The sequence below is a fragment of the Leuciscus leuciscus genome, assembly GCF_965113295.1.
Source record: "Leuciscus leuciscus genome assembly, chromosome: 2".
NCBI classification, from domain to species: Eukaryota; Metazoa; Chordata; class Actinopteri; order Cypriniformes; family Leuciscidae; genus Leuciscus; species Leuciscus leuciscus.
In genome coordinates this window covers 26,854,247-26,869,741 of record NC_138726.1, presented here as the reverse complement: position 1 = coordinate 26,869,741, position 15,495 = coordinate 26,854,247, and the positions used below count along the sequence as shown (strand labels likewise).

The 15,495-nt window shown below is 36.5% G+C and overlaps 1 protein-coding gene across 1 annotated transcript in view; it reads left to right on the top strand.

The window, feature by feature from the left end:
* The first annotated feature begins 1,241 nt into the window (after positions 1 to 1,241).
* The window catches only part of LOC309492833 (USP6 N-terminal-like protein), a 34,345-nt gene continuing 20,091 nt past the window's right edge, over positions 1,242 to 15,495 (top strand). The window contains exon 1 of the mRNA XM_082161883.1: positions 1,242 to 1,385. The gene's annotated coding sequence lies outside the window, so the exon portion shown is untranslated. The remainder of the gene's footprint in view (positions 1,386 to 15,495) is intronic.

Sequence of the window (15,495 nt, the reverse complement as noted above, 5' to 3'; positions counted from 1 at the left end):
GTTATTGTATATTTGGAGTATCTATTTATAAGTATCTATCATTTTAGTGCTATAAAAATACAGAAAGCAGCCTTCTGGTGTGATTTGTATTTGCCGATTTGTTTCATTTTCTCTATGGCGGTCAATTCTAAGCACAAGAAAAGCTAAAATCGGGTTAAAAAGACAGAAAATGCTTTTTCCACAATAAGAAAACTTTATTTCATTTAATGTGAAAATTGTATTATATCTCAATATGGGGGTCTTCACAATTCTTATCCAAGAATAAAAGCCTGAGCTTTGACAATTCCTTAAAAAAATATTTTATAAGTCTAACTATCGAGATTTTAAATAACTAGAGATGGAACTTTTTGTACACCACGTAGCCTACAAACCACTGAAATCGGTTGATACATGTAAACGTTATTTTTGTTTATCCAGAAAAAACGCAGACCCATTTACTTGCATTTGTTTACAGCGCAGTCTTGCCCTCAGCAATATGGCAGACGCGTTGACGAATTGCAGCAACGTTCCAAAGCGGTCAATAGGGCGTCTATGTATTTATTATGCATATGGACTGTACTGGGTCTGGGGTAGGACTACTTGCATGAGGTCAAGGGTCAAACCCTCAGATACATTATAACGCAATCACCAACAGAGGGCACAATTGTTTCTCTTTTCACTCTTTGTTGACAACGATTTTGAATATGGACTGTGTGTGAAATTATAAAAAAAAAAATTAAAAAACTGTCTGTTCGTCCATCCATTCATGATTCACCCAAACATCCCATACCCTGAATTATTTGGAAGGTTATTTTGTTTTATATTTGAACCGAACGTCGAAGAGAAAGTGTTCTTTTAAAAACTCTAATGGCATTTCAGTTTTGAACAAATATTTACAAGTGCTTAATTTCACATGTTGACACATGTCATTACCTCATACACCTCTTACATCTTTCAGTCCAAGCCCTTAGTTTAAATTCACAGTTTATAGGCTACATAGGTTGCTGTTGAGCTACATTAAGGCTCAAGACAAACCACACCAAAATGTTTCGTATTTTGTATAAAGTTTGTATAACATTCTCCAACACAAAGGTGAAGAGCTGCGTTTGCTAAGTGGATGCCTAATGAACGGTCATCATTTCCATAGTTGGCAGCAGGTCACGTGACCTGACCTGCCAACGGTACAATCTTTCCCTGGGTTTACTGGCAGGTCACGTGACCAGCTGCCAGCCAGGATCTAACTGCATAGGCTTCTACATTCTGTGCGCTCTGACGTGTGCTGCCTTGCGCTGCTCTCAATGCTGTTAGATGAAGCTATTGTATTCGCCACGGGATTTTAGCTATTCGCTTCGCTTTACCTCCCATGTTTTCAGCGACGAAGGAATGAAGAGTCTTCACAATAAACGGTAATGATTTTTTCCCCTTATTCGCATTTTATTTATGTATTCGATATCATGGCATCTGGTTCACCATTCTTACTGTTACTGGATGTTGCATAGCATAACAGTGATATTATGCAAGATCCATTACACAAAAAGAACTGCAAGGACACAACGGAGTGTCATTTTAAGTGATTCTCATTAGAATGTATTTTGCAGCTGGAGTGAGAGCGATTTGAAACCCACTATAGCATCAACATCTCGGTTATTTGTGTCTTGTCGACTGTTTTCAAAATACACGTACAATTGGTAGTTATTCTAAGAACCAGTGAATGAAAATGCAGAAGAAAGCAGCGAGAACCCATTCACTTTCAGCGGATTTAAACTGAAGCTGTTTACAAACATTCTCTCTGCATCACACCTCGGAAATGCGTCCTTCATTCTGGCTCAGTTCAGGTGATTCGGTGATGGAATCTTCATGTTCTAATCTAGACACATCTTTGATGCATTCCTTTTGATTCTGCATTTCGAATAATCCCTTTAATCTTTTTCAATGACCATTATGCACTTTTTATTATATTATTATGGATTTAGTGCTTACATACAGGTTCCTTTATTCTGCTTTACTGCTGTTGGAATATACCTCTATAATCAGAATATTATTATTAAACTGCTGTTTCTTGAGTTCTTGAGATAGGCCACTAAAGATTTTGCTCTCGCATTTGTGTGATTTAAAAAGTATTTCTGAGGAATATTAATACAGACAGCAAGAAACACGTTGTTTGGTGTGGACTGTGAAGATACAATTACATTTGTTAACTAACATTTTACAAGCATGAAAAATATGACCTATAATTGTAGATCTAGATTCTAATGGCCTACATTTTGCAGTTCACTACACATTTATTGAGAATTAAGGAGTTGATTAATATCCATTTTTTATCCAATATCTTGTTAATTGTTTTGATTAAAGTGAATGATTTCACATTTGAATGTATATTCCCAATAAATATATCTTTACAAAAATAATATTTAAAATATCTATATACAGCATAGTTAATAGCAAGAGAGAGAAAAATTACATGCAAGTCTTTCATTTAGATAATGCTGATAACATATGCATACAAGAATATTACAGTAGCTGTGAAGCATGTAGCCTAAACTTATTCTTCTTCTTTTAAAATAGTCTTAACATTAATCAGAAATTGATGTGCATGTAAACATGGTCAGTGTTTCTCTTTCTCTCTTCCCACACACAAACACACATATTTAGGGGTAAATCATGCAGCTTTTGCATTTCCACACACAGATGTTCAGTAGATGGAAGTAGGCCAATGATAGATCTGTGTGTAAGCTTTTGGGTGGGCTTCTGGCTGTATTTCACAGTTATGTAGTCTTCATACGGGTCTGTAGACTTTTAATTGTAGGTCAGAGAGAAATAGCCTAACTTAAAAAATCACATATTTCTGTTCTCACAGTCTCAATTCCAACCTTCACTCTTAAAAATGAAGGTACTTTATGGGCTTCTATATGGTTCCATGAAGAACATTTATCATCCATGGAACATTTCCATTTCACAAAAGGTTCTTATTGGAAAAATATATTTTTTCACAGTAAGAAGAAACTGTGGACTTAAGAGCTGTTGACTGAAAGGTTCTTTGGGGAAACAAAAATGGTTCTTCTATGGAATCGCTGTGAAAACCCCCATTTGGCAAATTTATTTTTAAGAGTGTTGTGTAAATCTGTGTTAGTGCATGCTGTTTATAATCTTTTAATTCATTTTCTGAGATTGTTTTAAAATATGGGATGCACCTTTTCACTGATGTTCAGAGGAGAGATTTCAGAACTCTTACAAATCCTGAGATGAATGCTCAACGCTTCAGATCTCAGGATTTGTAAGACACTCAGATGGACATGCACACCAGTTTAACACACTGCTTTGGTTCTGTTTATGGATGGCTGAGCCACTGAACATAAACACGGCTCATCTGGCAGACAAATAAACTGTTTAGTTATAGGTGTTCTTGTGCATAGCCAGACTTTTGACTCCGGCATAATGTCTGGACCTCACTGCATGTTACTCTGAAAATTCTCTGAGTTTGGACTATTATTCAACACAATTACTCATTTACATACATTTACAGTACATGCATACATGTGAATGTAAATGGGGAGAACACTTAATACTACTTTGTTTCCAGGTTTGAATTGGTCATTTCAGTCTTTTTTTAGTGAAATATGTATTATTTAGACAGTCAGTGAATGGATTGAGGGAGGTCTGTGGGTGTGACGTCTGACGCTGAGACTAGACTATTATCTTCCGCTGCTCTTTGTTGATGTCATAGGGATTAGTTATTCTTATAAATCTGCTCAAGAACAATAATTTAATCTGTTTTTTCTTTTTTATTGCATAATAAGCTTTTTTTATTGCATAATGCAGCCCCATGTGGGTACAGCTTTATCATTCAGTGGTTACTTGTTACAGTGACATTAAAAACATCTCTCATCACTGAGGTTTATCTAAATGAGCTACCTCAATCTCAAGTCTTTCTTTTTTTTTGGTCTTTTCCCTATTGTATTGTGAGCTACAGTAGAGAAGTGGGACAGGAAATGACAAGGGAGAAGGATCTGAAATTAATCTTCTTCCTGACTTAAACGACCAGACACAAACTTGCATCACCTGAATGAGCAACATAGCTCAATGCATTGGCTGCTAGGCTACGACTATCTTTTTTTAATTTACCAAGGTGATCACTAGTGCTCTATTGATCTCACACAAGGGGACGCTGTACAAGGTGAAGCAAAACAACAACAACAAAAAAACAACAACATCACTAATCAACTTATTGTCAGGGTTTCGTTCTTACTTTTGAGACTACTGAGAAAGTCTTTGTAGCAACTGTGGAGTTTTAAGAAATATCTCATAAGATGTATTAGGCCTGCTCGCAAAAATCATAATCACAATTATTTTGGTCAATATTGAGCTCACAATTATTCAACAAAATTACTCATTCAGTACATCATGCATTTATTTAACAGTTAAACCCTGCCTTTTGGGTCCATCTTGACCAAGAAGCGGTACATAAATAAAAATAAATAAATACAATTTTAGTACGAAGATGAAATTTTGGAAGTGTGTTTAGTCGAAATACACATAAATTATTCGTTTTTCTTAACCAAAAATGTAAGAGTGTTACGATGAGGAGGGAATGAAGCAGAGAGAGAATCCATATGCAAGCATTACATTTAATAAAACAAACAGGTAATCCAGGCAGACAACAGAACACGGAACTCAGGACATGAACAGGAAACAGCTACAACGACCGACAAACAACAACTGAAGCACAGAGGTTTAAATACAAATGCAAACAAGCTAAACAAGATAACAAGGGGGCATGGTAAATAAGAAACACCTGGGGAGACTAATCAACGTAATGGGGAACTGCTAAACACGGGACAAGACAGAGGAACAGACATGAATCATTACAAAGAGATAGGCCTATAACTATTTAAACTAAATTGTTACACCATTTGCGTCCAGGTCCGTTTTGACCCGAAAGGGAACTGTTGCTTTACACATGATTGACATGAAATTATGCTGGGCTTTTTTTTCTTTTTTTTTTCTCATATAGATATATCTTATATGCGCCAGACAAACAAGCACGCAGCCATCTTTAGAATAAATTATTGTCTTTGAACTTCCGTTTTTCCGGTCGCGTTATATGGCATCGCTGTCCAAGAGTAATTAGCTGGTGAAGTGGATTTACTTATTGTAGAGTTAACGAAAGTTATCATGTGCATTTTAATGTTTAAAGCATTGATGTCTTAACAAATGTCAGTAGACCGGGAGCGGGAAGATTTTAAAACGAACCATTCATTCATAAATATGTAAGATCGCAGTGAAAATACAAACCGGAAGACAAAAGACAACGAGCGCAGCACTAGAAAAGGGGCGGGGTTAGATTAGTCTCAAATTACTTATGTAAAATACATTTATTTTATATACATAGCATACATAGCCTCTTACACACACTCATTTCCTTCCCATTGGGGCTGCATTTTGTTTATAAATGAACACAAAACAATTCTGAAATCAAAATAAAATGGCAAACCAATTAATGTCTTAATGGGCCCTATTTTAACGATCTGAAACGCAAGCGCAAAGCGCAAGTAACTTTGTGGGCGGGTCTCGGCGCTGTTGCTATTTTCCCGGCGGGATAAATGACTCTTGCGCCAGGCGCAAATCTAAAATGGGTTGGTCTGAAGTAGCTTCATTATTCATAGGTGTGGTTTGGGCGTAACGTGAAATAAACCAATCAGAGCGTCATCTCACATTCCCTTTAAAGGGATACTCCACCGTTTTTTCATATTAAACTATGTTATTCCCTTAACTAAGATGAGTCGATACATACCTCTCTCGTCTCAGTGCGTGCGCTCAACCGCTCTGTCAACCGCTCTGTCTTGCGGCGAAACTTTGTTAGCACTTAGCTTAGCCCAGTTCATTCAATATGGGCCAAGCAGAGAAGCTACCAAACACCACGTTTTCCCTATTTAAATACAGTTACTCGCGTAGTGTAACTCGACCTAGGACGGTGACACAAAACAAAACGTTGCGCTTTTCTAAGCGTGTAAAATGGATAACTATATTGTATGGCGGAATACCATAGCAAGTGCTTGTAAGCACTTCGACTTGGCGCAGTAATATCTTCACTAGAGGGAGCGGGGCCGGTGAGAGGATTTTTCACGAGTGAAGATATTACTGCGCCAAGTCGAAGTGCTTACAAGCACTTGCTATGGTATTCCGCCATACAATATAGTTATCCATTTTACACGCTTAGAAAAGCGCAACGTTTTGTTTTGTGTCACCGTCCTAGGTCGAGTTACACTACGCGAGTAACTGTATTTAAATAGGGAAAACGTGGAGGTGTTTGGTAGCTTCTCTGCTTGGCCCATATTGAATGAACTGGGCTAAGCTAAGTGCTAACAAAGTTTCGCCGCAAGACAGAGCGATTGAGTGCATGCACTGAGACGAGAGAGGTATGTATCAACTCATCTTAGTTAAGGGAATAACATAGTTTAAAGGAGAAGTTCACTTTTGAAAAAACTTTTGCTGATAATTTACTCACCCCCATGTCATCCAAGATGTCCATGTCTTTCTTTCTTCAGTCGAAAAGAAATTAAGGTTTTTGATGAAAACATTCCAGGATTTTTCCACATATTATGGATTCCATTGGGACCCAAACGGTTCAAGGTCCAAATGACAGTTTCATTGCCGCTTCAAAGGGCTTTAAACGATACCAGACGATGAATAAGGGTCTTATCTAGCGAAACGATCGGTCATTTCAAAAATAAAATAAAAAGTTGACGTTTTATAAGCACAAATGTTCGCCTTGCTCTGTTCTGTGATGCGCGTTCGTGACGTCACGTAATACGCAATTACGTTGAAAAGGTCAAGTTTGATGTGTTTACAAATGTGCGGAAGGAGGACCATATAAACATTTTCAAATGTATTTGTGTCAGTTTATCGTTTAAAATGCCCATTTCGTGTGCGCATCCTGAGTGTTTTAATATTAAAAAGCCAAAAAGAACATTTTCTTCAATTTTTCAAGCGTGACCTTTTCAACGTAATTGCGTATTACGTGACGTCACGAACGCGCATCACAGAACAGAGCAAGCCGAACATTTGTGCTTATAAAACGTCAACTTTTTATTTTATTTTTGAAATGACCGATCGTTTCGCTAGATAAGACCCTTATTCATCGTCTGGTATCGTTTAAAGCCCTTTGAAGCGGCAATGAAACTGTCATTTGGACCTTGAACCGTTTGGGTCCCAATGGAATCCATAATATGTGAAAAAATCCTGGAATGTTTTCATCAAAAACCTTAATTTCTTTTCGACTGAAGAAAGAAAGACATGGACATCTTGGATGACATGGGGGTGAGTAAATTATCAGCAAAAGTTTTTTTAAAAGTGAACTTCTCCTTTAATATGAAAAATCGGTGGAGTATCCCTTTAAGAGCAGACGCACTTTTTTCCATAGTGGATTGCTATTGCAGGCTAACGGCCGGCGGATTTGCCAGGCACGCGCCAGGAGCGGTTCACAGCCAAGGGGAGCAACGCTCTCGTCACGGCCGTAAAAGAGAGACGTTACATTGAAATGGAGAAACCCACCCAAATTAACTTCGGTTAAACAGGCGTATGATAATTTGGGTAAATGTGTAAACTAGATGTATGATTTTATAATAAATTGTCTATCTATCTATCTATCTATCTATCTATCTATCTATCTATCTATCTATCTATCTATCTATCTATCTATCTATCTATCTATCTATCTATCTATCTATCTATCTATCTATCGTAATAATGTATGATTTGCAAAAATGAAAACTGCTGCTTCTGTGTAGATGAGAGAATCAAGTATATGCACACACGCTACATTGATTATGGCCAAGCATGCGCCCTTATTAGCATATGAATAACATGTGCAACGCGCCACTGACTTTAAACATTTTTTGCCTGGTTAGTGGCGCAATTATTTTCTAAACCTGCAAAATAGCATGAAGGAACGTTTGCGCCGGAACACGCCTCCTTTTTTGCGCTGAACCGCCCAGCTAGCGCAAGTTCATTCCCTAGTTTAGCGACGTGCTTCTGTGGAGGGAAAAGCGCGCTTTGCGCGGGTGCAAAATAGGAATGATACATACGTCGGTGTACAAAGTCAATTGCGCTGGGTGCAAGATAGGGCCCAATATGTTTGTAGAGCAGAAGTTCATAGACCAAAGAGTTTACATTTGAAAAAGGAAAGATGGTATGGAAAAGAACAAGTTTGAAAAGCCGTTTGGTATAATTTTTTCATAGGCCTATGAAAGTAAAAGTTTATCCAAGTAAAATAAATGTATTTTGTTTGAAAACATTGCAGAGTAATATTGATATTTTGTTATAAAAAGAATATGTAGGTTTCATAAATACTGTTTTATAAACTTATGTTCCACCAGGTCCAAACAGACCCTGGAATGCAAAAAGTGAATACAGTTCATTAATGCATTAGGAGGGTTTAATATCTGATCCTTATATGATAACTAAAAATAAAATAAAAATGAAAAAAAATTTATAACAATAAATAATTCAACCCCCCAGAGACTGTAATCATTTACAAAAGTAAGAAGATCCAGTGTAATGTTAAATAAGATATAAAGTACTGTAATATTTTAAATGTAGTATTTTTTTTATTTTTTTTTGTAATACAAATTGCATATTACATATAACAGTCATAATTATTCAACCCTTGTTCAACATTGCTGTTTTTAAGTCACCTGTAGGGTACAAATTAAGCCTTTGGAAACTCTATGACAACATTTAATTAGCTTGAGCTGTTACACATACATTTAGCCCATGCATGCGCTTCAACTTATTATTCAAATTCTAAAGACATTATCTCAGTTAGGGGAAAATAGTGAACACCAGATTCTGCCGAACGTGTTATTTAAGTTCAAGTTCACTTGAGTATGCATTTTGTGTTCACATTTTGTGCAGAAGCTAGTTGTGCTAATATTGCATTCACGTAGAGCATTGCATTAATCACTTGGCCATAGCTCCAACATGAGAGATATTTAAAAAAAATTAATTTCAGTTTATATGACTGTAGGTATTGCACATTTCCTTCCTTCAACCACTTGAAGTGTTACCATATGTTTTGTTTTGGCATACTTCGGGTTTTAGATTCTTATTAGTTTTTCCTCTCCAGGATTTGCTTTTCCATCAAAAATATATTTTTTTCCTCAGACCTTAATGGGGAGTTGTTCAGATTATATAATTTTATGTTATATTTTTGTTTTTTATTAGTACTTTGTGTATATCTGGGATCTGGTTTATTCCATTTGGGCAATATTTCTAAGTTTCTAAGTCTAAGTTTTAGGTCGACACAGACAGCCAAGAATAGACTGTACACATGTATATTACATACATGTGACAAGCTTAATGTTGTTAGGTCCAATAAGCAAAGTAGGGCCTACTCATGCACACTGGAAGCGTAATCCCGATTTCAGTTCTCTTCCGCAGCTTACATGGCCAAATACACACAAAATTATGTCAAAATGCCCATCTTGGTGAGTATTCACGTAAACACAGTCAGTTATGTCTTAAGTGGGGTAAACAATTGAGAAAGAAAGCATGTTTGTAACAATATATTGGACCCGCGCAGCTCATAAAGTGACAGCGGGATGTAACGATTCACTCCGAGCCGGTTGAAAATCGATAAAAATATGTGACTATCGGTTGATATGTTAAACGAATCACAATACATGTTTTAAACAGCATGGGCGCTAAAGCTGTATACTTAGACCTTGCTTTACAGGCACAATAGCAGCAAGCAAGTTGTATCTAGCATTGTGGACGGTGCGTGCAGACTGGGGGTGGAGCAGAGCGAGCGTTTAGCAAACATAGCGATGGCAAGCATAGATGTTGACGTTGACTCATTCAAATCGGAGGTGTGGCGTTATTTTGACTTTCCGAAGACTAATAATCACCACAGTAAGATGCTCCAGTCACCTCTGTTTGCATGTAAAATATATTAATTGGCAAGGTGCATCAATGTTTTAATGTCAAAATATATGAGGCTATGAGAGAAAGACCAGCACGAGGGTGTATTCCAAAGAAGACTGAAGGAGAAAGCTGTGCTGTTGCAGAACCAGGTGTTGTATTTATGTTACTATCCCTTTCTCTAAATGTGTACATGTATTTTTATATATATATATATATATATATAATTTGTTGATTATTATGGCATATTTTTCTAAATATGTTCTGTTTTTCTAACTCTTGGAAGTTTAATGATACAAATTATAACAAATAATATTACAATCTTGCCTTTATAACTATGTGAAACCCCTGTTACTGTTGTACTTAAATTTTACTTATTCTTTTAGTTTATGCTATTCCTCTGCGCAGGATGAGGGTGAAGAAGGAGCCAGTGGCCAGACAGACAGACAGACAGACAGACAGACAGACAGACAGACTGAGCTGAAACATCCTTCTCCCAAGAAAGCAGCATTGGAAGATCTCTTTGGAGGGACTTTTTGGGGATAAAAAAACCAAAACAATTAAACTGTTTTATTATTTGACATAAAATATATTTCAGTTTTAAAAAAAGACGTGCAGCATTTTGTTTGAGAAATAAAATTATACTTTTTCATTTATAATTTGTCTTACATCTCATTTTGTGAAAAAATCGTATAGTGAAACCAGTATCGTGAATCATATCGCATTGTGAGTTGAGTGAATCGTTACAGCCTGCTTCCCTCTGTGTGCTTAATGTTAATCAAACAACAATACACAAAGAGAAAATTACTCGCTGTTCTTGAGGCCATCCTTAAAAATATTTTGGTTTGCCGTAACAGCCCAAAAAAACCCCCAAAAAACAAAGGGTCTATTTATTGAATTTTTTTCAAGATTCAATGTAAAAAAAAAAATGTAAAATTTTGGTCATGGTGATTACGTAGGCATGAATTTAAACAAATTTGCATATCGGGACTTCATTGACAGTTTTCCAGAACTTCGTGCCAAGTTAAAGCTGCAGTCCATAGCTTTTTGGGGTTAAAAATTATCCAAAATAATTTTTTGAGCAAGTACATAACCAGCCAGTGTTACACTATTTGCTTGTCTTAGCTCGATTCAAAATGGTAAGCTTGTAATAATGTTTTTAATTCCAGTGGTACTGGTGGATTTCCGCGGGAAATTCGAGCATGTCTTTGCGTCATTATGTCACATCTGTACACATAAAGAAGGTGTCTCGGCTAGTAGACAATTTTGCGTGTGAGGGTGTTGGAGGTGGAGATTTATAGCCTTTTCTCGCAGCACTTGATATAATTAAACTAATCAATTCGATGGCGGATCCAGAAAGGTTCAAACGACAATCGCCAGGAGATTCACCCGCTGTAAGACTTCGGACTTCGGAGAAAAAAACAGACTGCAACCGGGCCCATGCGAAAACAAGGATAATATCAGAAGGGCATTAAATGTAGTCACGCAATGCTGATGTTGTTAACATTAACAATTTGAGAACAAAGTATAATTTGCACGGTTTGACGTGATATGATAAGCGATCGTTAGATTTAATCGGCGCGATTTACTGCAATGCTTTTTTCCCTTAGTTGGGCAGAACAAAAGTGGATGATACTTACTTGTTCAGATGACATTTTCCGGTGAAAATTCTTATGTTGGTCATACTTCCAAAAAGTAGAATCTGTGATTGCGAATGACAGTGTCCACACCGGCGCGTGACTAACAGCCATGCATTCTCCTCAAAACATTGGATTCATCCGCGCTGTGTCATGCCGAGGCACAACGCACGTAAAGTTGATAATTCAACTGCAATTGCAGATTTCGAACAGAGATGGCGACAAAGAGGAAAAACTGCGGACTGCAGCTTTAAAGAGGTGTCAAGAGAAAAAAAGAGAGATTTGATAAAAAAAAAATAAAAAAAAAATATTTAGGCTATATATATATATATATATATATATAGATGATATATAAAGATGAAGTTGACGATGCTGACTCGCGATCTTCGCAGTAGTGAACGCGCCAGAGAGAAATGCACATTTCATACGGATTACATAAGCAGAGAGCAGTCTGTTTTCTTTCATTTTGAATTGTTTTGTTTAAAAGTACACATTTCATGCTTTCTATATATATATATTTCTCAGGTCTGTGAGGCAAGTAGCTTATACGCTGAGTTTCGGTTCATTTAAGAGACGAGCTCCAGTTCACGCGCCGGCGCCTCCGTCTCCTTGTCCTGATTATATTGGCTGATATATTTAGCCTACCTCTTATTTATTAAATCCAGGAAATTGGTTGATGAAACATTGATTAAAATTAAGATACAATTAATACAAAACGACTTTCACTTTAAAGAAAGGCTTTCTACAAAAACAAACTTAATGAAGTGGTCAAAATCATGTCTGCCCACTTTTCATATAATCAACATGAAATTTTTATGAATATGAAACTAAAACGTTTTTTAATGACTGGGCTACAACACATAGGCCTATTAGTCTACAGTACAGAGACATTTTATGTCGGAGCGTCTTGCCGGTGAGCATGTTGGGGGAGAGATACGATTTTCGATCAATCATCGAATTTTATTTTGCTTGATATGCCAATTCTTAATATTTGGTGTTTTAAATGCCTGTTTGAGATCTCTGTGAAAGTTTTAAAGCAATCTTGTAGTGCCGCTTTCAGAGCGGTCACGTCCGTAACATTGTTTCTTCCTCATAAATGCGAACATGAAAAATAAAATAAAAAGAATATGTTATGTTCTGTGGAAAGCCGACCCTTCTTCATCCGGTGGGTATATTACTTTTGGTTTGCGCAGTGTAATTCATAGAATTACTAAAACATATTTTACCACCTAAAAGTTAAAGATTTTTTGTGTCACGTCCGGACCGTAACGCAAGTGTATTTCCCTCATATTAAATATAAAACGCATGTGTATACTGATATTTTTCTAACATCTGGACTCCTTTATTAAGGGAGTATAAATGTATAAACAGACGTTTCAATATATTAGTATTAAACGCATTTTATAAAACGGTTAGTTCCAATCCTTGATTCTGATTGGTCAATAGCTGTGCTTTATTCACGATAAAACACGGCTATGACCGCTTCACCCAACAGTTCTATTAATCCCTGCGCCCTTAGCAACCACACGTATCAACATAAACGTAGAAAAAAACATAAGAATTAAAAAGGCTAAAATGTTTAAAGTAAATTTCGATTTACTAGGTGGCATGACGATGGATGAGTGGTTTGAGGAACAATTTGGAGAGACTTCTACAAATATATGAACCGTCATGCTGAAGTGCTGAAATGTAACATTGATACATTCGAGAAGAAAAAAATACCGTGCAGTGAAATGTGAAGTTTGCTGCAACAGAAAACACTGCTGACAGTGCTGAGCCCCAACTAAAGAGAACCGCGTTAAATATCACCACAGTGACAATCGGCTCGATTGAAATGAGACAAATATTTAATGCGTGCACAATAAACGGAGATGTTCAAATAAATTTAAATAAACAACAATAAAAAAAGTATCTCTTGTTAGGCAGCATTTTAGCAACTAAATTAATAACATTAATAAAATAGATTAAAGACCTAACTGTTATCTATCAAAATATGTGCCATGTAAATATTTAGTTTAGTGCAGGGAGAAAATAACGGCATAAACAAAAAAATAAATAAACGTTTTCTCATGCTGAGAGATAAGCTATGCCTATTTGTGTGAGGAAATTTCACAAATATTGTGTTGTAAAAAATAAAAAGAATGAGACAAAGTTTGAGAACGGTTTGTTGTTTTTATTTGAGCTTTCATGCATATTACACATTGGAACGTTGTTGTTCACGGTCAGGGACTATTTTTTTCTAGCGGAAGGAATGCTTTTATTAATTTAACTTAATACAAAAATAAATTTATGTTTTAGCTTACCTCAAAAGCATCCAAGATGTAGGTGTCTTTTTTTCCGCAGTAGTTTCAATTTTGATATTTTTAGGTCAAACCGTTCTTGTCTGTCAGTCATATAATGCAGGTCTATGGTCACTGTCTCAAAGAGCATGCACAGAGTCCAAATTAAAACAATTCCCCATCGTCCAAATTAAACAATTCCCCATCGTAAGTACACATTGATGGCCCAAGACACGAAACGAGCGGTTAGGGTGGCTTTCTTCTCTAAAAAAAAAAATGAATGAGAAACATGTTGGTTGTATCATTTTCAGTTTTTAATAATATTTAGAATATAATAAATAAATAAAAATCTAAACATAATTAAAATTGATCTTATACTTAAAGCATTATCATATCGCATATGGAATAACGAGTTATCGCATTTCCCATTTTTCATCAAAATTGTGTGCAGCCCTACATTCCAGCATACTGTTACTCACTTATCAGTTACTCAGATGTTAACACTTGTCACTGCCATATGCTTGAGCTCAGATAAAACAACAGCACAGAACTAATGTACATTGACTAATCAACTTGCCACATTAATGGTTGCTCTCAGTGTTGCCCCCACTGTGTGTGTGAAGACTCTCAGCCAGGACAAGGCTCTCTCAGTGTGTTGAAGTGCTCTACATCTGTGAGCTAGCTAGTACGAGGCAGCGACGGCCCACCCAGATGGCGGTGCAATTGATGCCAGTTGTCCCGGCACGAACATTGACAACTGCTCTCCCCCACACGACTGTTACACTCCCCAGCTCCAAATGTTGAGCTTCTCCCTTTTACGTCGGAACAGTAAATGTCAACAGAGCAGAACTATGCTTATTTAATACCATCCAAATTAGAACTCTTTCCTCAGACAAAAAGTGTCATACCGCCCAGTCTTGGCTTGTTTAAACCTTGACCTCTTTGGGAGTTTTTTTTAGCATAAAGGGAACTGTAGTCTTTTTTTTTTTTTCTTTTTTTTTTGCACCCAGCAGCCTGGCCAACAAGGCCTGATGTCACACTTTGAAATTAGTTTCGAAGGTGTAGTGCAATGTTTTGAGAATGACTCGAGAATGAGATCTATTCGACTTGAAGCCCTTTTTTTGTGTTGAGCTCCTTCCAAACAAACACAATGATTTTTTTGACAAGCTTTGAAAGAACTACCTTGTATAAACTCCTGCCAGCTGCTTTCGGACAGGAAACTGTGACAATGTTGGGACACATATATCAAATAAAATTATGACATGCTTTTGACGTTTAAGATTATTTATTGAGACAGTTTGATAATAACTAATAGCGATGGTAAATTATTTGTTAATTAAATTATTTGTTTATTATTTGACACATATCAAGAATAATGAGTAAATCTTTTCATTTGAAACTGTTCTGGAAGATGTCAAATAAGCTCAAATGCCATGCATGCATATTGCTCTTTAAAAATGCTGAATACCTCATATTATGTATGCTTGCCAACAAACATAGCCCTCATTCGGCACACATGAATAATTCAGAGCTTTAGCCCACATTTATTCACTCGTTTACTGTCATACGTAAGTCATGGTGTGCATTTGTGTTCATTCACCAATATTCTTCAGTTGAGTGAACAACAAAATCACCATGACTGTGACATCACTGAAACATATTCCAAAGGGACATTTTATAAT